The 5,827-nt window shown below is 33.9% G+C and overlaps 1 non-coding gene across 1 annotated transcript; it reads right to left on the bottom strand.

Annotated features, from left to right (window-relative positions):
- Positions 1 to 1,157: 1,157 nt before the first annotated feature.
- LOC131181962 (small nucleolar RNA R71) lies at positions 1,158 to 1,264 on the bottom strand. Its single transcript, XR_009150432.1, has one exon. It is a non-coding gene; the product is annotated as a small nucleolar RNA R71 (small nucleolar RNA).
- Between the last annotated feature and the right edge of the window lie 4,563 nt (positions 1,265 to 5,827).

Raw genomic sequence — 5,827 nt, forward strand, 5'->3', positions numbered from 1 at the left:
ATCAAATCAATGCATTGGAATGAGAATTACCTTAGATTGAAGTTTGTTTAATTCGAGAGTCTCTTATTAAATTTTAGATCTTAAATTTTGGATTTTTGATTTCTTCTTTGGATTGTGAATTATTCCCCACGAACCTTTGTTTCTTTTTTTTTTTCCATTACACAAGTGCTTAAAATTTAATAATTCAGTCTCTAGGGTTCGACCTGGGCTTACCACTTCTTCTTACAGAAAATATTTCACAACTGATAATTTCAGTTAATTAAATTTCTGGTGGATTTGGCAACCATCAAGAATTTTGGCGCCATTGCCGAGGATTAAAATTTATTGGAATTCGTGTTTTTAGTGTTAGAATATTTTGTTATTAATTCTGTTTGTGAAGTGTTGCTATTTTTCAGGTTTTTGAAAAAAAAAAAATTACGGTGTTACTGTTCATTAAGAATTTTGGTTGAATTTGGAGGGTGGCCCATACCTATTTTGAAGGAAATAACGCTCTGATCAAAACCAATCAATCCATAGGATTCTTTGGCCCCATCCTCTTGAGGCCAAATTCGATTGTTATCTAGGGTTTTGAGGCATTTTTCTATTTTTACTTTGATTTCTTTTTGTTTATGACAAGAATTTCTCAATCTGGTGAGTTGATCTTTGATCCAGAAGTAGAAAAAATAGCTAAATGGTTGAGAAAATTGGCTAAGCAAACTAGGCAGATTCCGAGTACATCTGAAGGAGTCCAATCTCCAAAGGAATTAAGTTCGGATTCGGATTTGGATTCAGAATCAAATTCCGAAAACGAAACCATGGCTGCTAGAACCTTGAAACAGCTGGCTACTCCTGATCTAAACCAATAGCCTTTGTGTATTCAATACCCTACTTTAAATGTTGCTTTTGAGTTAAAATCTGGGCTAATCCATTTGTTACCTAAATTTCATGGTCTTGCAGGTGAGGATCCACATAAGCATCTAAAGGAATTTCATGTTGTGTGTTCCAGCATGAAACCTCAAGGAGTTTCAGAGGATCAAATCAAGCTTCGAGCTTTTCCCTTCTCACTGGAGGGCACAGCTAAGGATTGGTTAAATTACCTTCCTTCTGGATCTGTCAACTCATGGAATGGAATGAAGCAGATATTTCTAGAGAAGTATTTTCCTATTTCTCATGCTGCCAACATAAGAAAAGAAATTTATGGCATCCAGCAGTACAATGGAGAGAGCTTGTATGAATATTGGGAACGATTTAAGAAGTTGTGTGCAAGTTGTCCCCATCATCAAATAAGTGAAATAGCTTTTGATTCAATATTTCTATGAGGGACTTCTACCAATGGACCGCAGTATGATAGATGCTGCTAGGGGAGGAGCTTTGGTTGAAAAGACACCAGAAGAGACAAGGAGGCTGATTGCTAGCATGGCAACAAACTCTCAGCAGTTTGGAATAAGAATGGATCACGCACCTAAGAAGGTTAATGAGGTAAGTACATCTAACCTTGAGAAACAGATTTCTGATTTAACTTCTTTGGTAAGGCAATTGGCTGTAGGAAAAATACAAACTATTAAGGTATGTGAAATTTGTTCGGGTTTGGGTCATGCTACTGATATGTGTCCTGCGTTACAAGAGGATGAATCAATGCATTATGTTAATGCAGTAGGAAATTATATACAGCCACAACACAAGTATGATCCCTTTTCTAATACTTATAATCTAGGATGGCGAGATCATCCTAATCTGAGTTATGGGAATCAACCGATGCAAAACCGATACCATCAGCAGAGACCACAATTGAATCAACGACCTCCACCTCCACCTCCACCTCCCTCAAATCAAGGTATGTCACTTGATGAAATTGTTAAGGCTTTCGCTACCAATACACAACAGTTTCAACAGGAGACCATAAATAGCATTCAAAGCATAGAGAGGCAGATTGGTCAGTTAGCCTCATCTGTGAGTAAGCTGGAAGCTCAAGGTTCTGGAAAGCTCCCATCACAAATAGTCATGAACCCCAGAGAAAATGCAAGTGCGATACTATTGCGGAGTGAGAAAGAAGTTGATAATTAGACTCCACATGAGCCAATAAAAAAGAAGAAGCAAGGAGAAAAAGAGTCTGAAGTTCTTGAAATTGAGGTAAATACTGAACCTAAACTAAATAAGGTTAATAATTATATTCTTCCTCCATTCCCCTGCAGGTTGGCCAAGACAAAGAAAGAAGAACAAGAGAAAGAAATTTTGGAGACTTTCAGGAAGGTAGAGATCAATATACCTTTCCTGGATGTGATCAAACAAGTTCCCAGGTATGCCAAATTCCTTAAGGAGTTATGCACTACAAAGCGCAAGTTGAGGAATAATAAAAAGATCAGTGTGGGGGAAAATGTGTCAACATTAATTCAGTAAAAATTACCCCCTAAGTATAAGGATCCAGGTTCATTTTCTATTCCCTGCAGAATAGGTGATTCTAAATTTGAAAGTGCAATGGTAGATGTAGGAGCATCTATTTATGTTATATCAAATTCAGTTTTTCAAACTTTAAATTTGGGTCCTTTGAAAGAAACCAGTGTCATTATTCAGTTAGCTGATCGTTCTAATGCTTACCCATTAGGAGTAGTTGAGGATGTGTTGGTGCAGGTTGGACGATTGATTTTTCCTATAGATTTTTACATTCTGGATATGGAGGATGATAGTGCTCTCTCATCAAATTTAGCTTTGATTTTGTTTGGAAGACCTTTCCTAAAAACTGCCAAGACAAAAATTGATGTGGATGAGGGTACCTAAACTTAGGACACCAGATGTTGTCCCTCGAGCTTGTCCATACCAAGATCACCTATGGCAGTCCTGGAACAGCTTCTAAAGTTTTTTCTTTTAATTAGAAAATCAAGTTTTGCCTTTTAAGAGATTAAAAATGTAAACAAGACACTAGAAACAGTTTCTAGTATTTTTTATTCAAGAGATTGTTTACTAATCTCTTGGAATTGATGAGAGTCGAAGAAGAAGAAAGAATGGTAGCCTCAAGGGCGGTGTCACAAAGGGAGATAGCAGCTGGTTGTGTTTTGTTCTTTCATCCTTACACTTATATAGCTAGGTCACCACTTAAAACCCTTGCCACTTGTCACATTCTGATTGGCTCTAGGTTTAATTGACACAATCACATTATGCCAAGTGTCAAACCTATATTTAATCTTAATTTAATTATCTTACATGATAAAAAAACATTTGGCAAGCTTATGTGTAATGCCATGTGTCACCATCTCATGGTGCCACATGTCACCCTGTGAAATGACCAAAATGCCCTTGTGTCTTAATTTTGAGTTCTCAACCCAAAAATAATTATTTCTCTTTTTCTAATCAATTTATATCAAATATAAATTAATTAATTAATCTCCATTAATTAATTTATCATTAATTAAATTCATATTTAAATACTTTAAGTATCAATTTAATTTATATTATACATCCAATAACCTATATTTGGTTTCAAGTCATGCTAGGAACTTTGCAATCTAATTGCAAACCAAACCTATTTAATTAATCAATCAAAGTCTTTAATTAATTAATTAAATCATATTTAATTTGGTGATTACTTGTGCATATGTGTGACTTACTAGGCTCATCACTAATTGGCAATGAGACATGATATCAACTCTTAATATTATCAGAACACTTTCTTACCATAAATGATTTCTCTAAATCATTTTATGCACTTCATAGACCATGGTTAACACCTAGCATAGCATGCCATGGCCACCCAATCAGTAATAAGGTTTACCTTAAATGAACCTATAATCATATGTTACCATGCACTAGAATCCCTCTGTTACAAAATCCCAATTCAAGCTGGAGTCATGGTTTATGTCAAACCCCATTTGCTATGAATATTATGTTCTCTTTTAATTTTAGTTCTTGATTAAAAGATTTTCTCATCATAAACTCTTTTCTGATTAAATCTATCAATCCTGGCTAGGAACTTGAAATATCAAGAACAATTAAATGAACATAGGATTTTATCCCTATTTACTTAGAGGAACAGATTCCATCTTGATCAACACCTACCTCCATATATAACTAGTAGAAGCCAACACATGCCCATATACCCATACACAGTACAAGTATGAAAGCAGTATCAAACTCAAACCACCTATATACAAGATAACTGTGCTATCTCAGGTCTAAAGATTTTATGCACTGATATGATTTATGATAATACATTGACAAGAGTAAACTCCATGTGCTTGTCATAAGTGTCATTGGTTTGACCTACTTATCATGTATATGTGCCTATCATGTTTGTCATATGGCATGAGACTCACCATTCCATCTTATTTATATCTCATATAAATAACTTAGGAACAAACATGAATACAATCTTTCTGGATAAGTCATGTCCTTATTGTGAAGTATCCTCGATTGTAAACCTATTTATGATACTTTGTACTAGAAGTACTATCACTCATATTCTTAACAACTTAAGAATAAAATTTCTAACAAAATATCAATGGACCTTTTCTACTACACATAAATATATTATGTAAACGGAAAAGTGAAAATGTCTTTTATTAATAAAATCATGTACAAGATACATACTAAATGATATGCTCTAGGGCATACTATTAACATAAACCTCTTACAATCATCACAAGAGCAAACCCTTGCTCTTTTACAAATCCCTATGCACTTAGAGGAATTTAATGCTCTATCACACTCAAGTTTCAATGAATGCTCACAATAACCTTGAACTAATTCTCAGAAAAATGAAATTACAACTCAAAATATCAAGCACTCAATAATTAATTATGATAGCTCAAGTTCTAGAGAGAGAAAGGAGGGAAAAATCTTTTTAACTCAATAAATTCTTAAAAAAATAGTTATTGTTAACTTCCTCCGGTCATAAATGGCCTCTATTTATAGTTTTTGCAAGAAAATGACTATTGAGGGTGCATTAAATGCAAATATAGTAATTCAACCTCCCAAAACTCTATTTTATCAAGTTTTAGAAACCCAGGTTTGGCTGCCAATGTTCTTTACTTTGGCTACCAAAGGTTGGAGCACTAAAAAAACACCATTCAAAAAGTGAACTTCGGCTGCTGAAGTTCCCACTTTCGATTACCAAAGTACATGCTGGACAAAAAAGATTTAAACACTAAAAAACCATCAATTAAGGAGTGAACTTTTGCTGTCAAAATTACCACTTTTGGCTGCCAAAGTGCTCTCTGGACAAAAGGGCACTCAGGCTTTAAAAACTCATAACTTTTTGACCCGAACTCATATTTTTGATCCGTTTAAATCGTTGGAAAGATAAATTTGATAAATTTTTCAATAAAACACTTTCAAAAACAAATTTGCATTTCCTAAAAGTGAAAATTCCACTTTACTCCTCTTTGGTCAAGAAAAGTTAAAAATAGAGACACTAAGAAGTTTAGAGATTCACAAACTCATAACTTTTTGACTTGAACTTGGATTTTTGATCCGTTTGAACTGTTGAAAAGGTAATTTGATAAATTTTTCAATAAAAATACTTTCAAAAACAAATTTTCATTTTCCAAAATTGAAAATTTCATTTTACTCCCCTTGTTCAAGAAAAAGTTAAAAATAGAGACACTAACAAAGTTAGAGAAACCTAAACTTGAGCCACCATAACCAACCGATTGAGATTTACAAGATAAAAGAAAAATTTATATTGTAGTGTCTCCTTAATATTTACTTCAATTTCTTGCTCTCTTTTAATCTTGATTTTAAGTAATTTCTCAATTTTGAACTTGGGACTTACAATCTCAACACAAACACTTCTGAGATAGATTAGTAGCACACTAGTTTTTTATTATCATCAAAATATAGATTAAGACCCGTAAGT

Source organism: Hevea brasiliensis, chromosome 7 (genome assembly GCF_030052815.1).
Source record: "Hevea brasiliensis isolate MT/VB/25A 57/8 chromosome 7, ASM3005281v1, whole genome shotgun sequence".
NCBI classification, from domain to species: domain Eukaryota; kingdom Viridiplantae; phylum Streptophyta; class Magnoliopsida; order Malpighiales; family Euphorbiaceae; genus Hevea; species Hevea brasiliensis.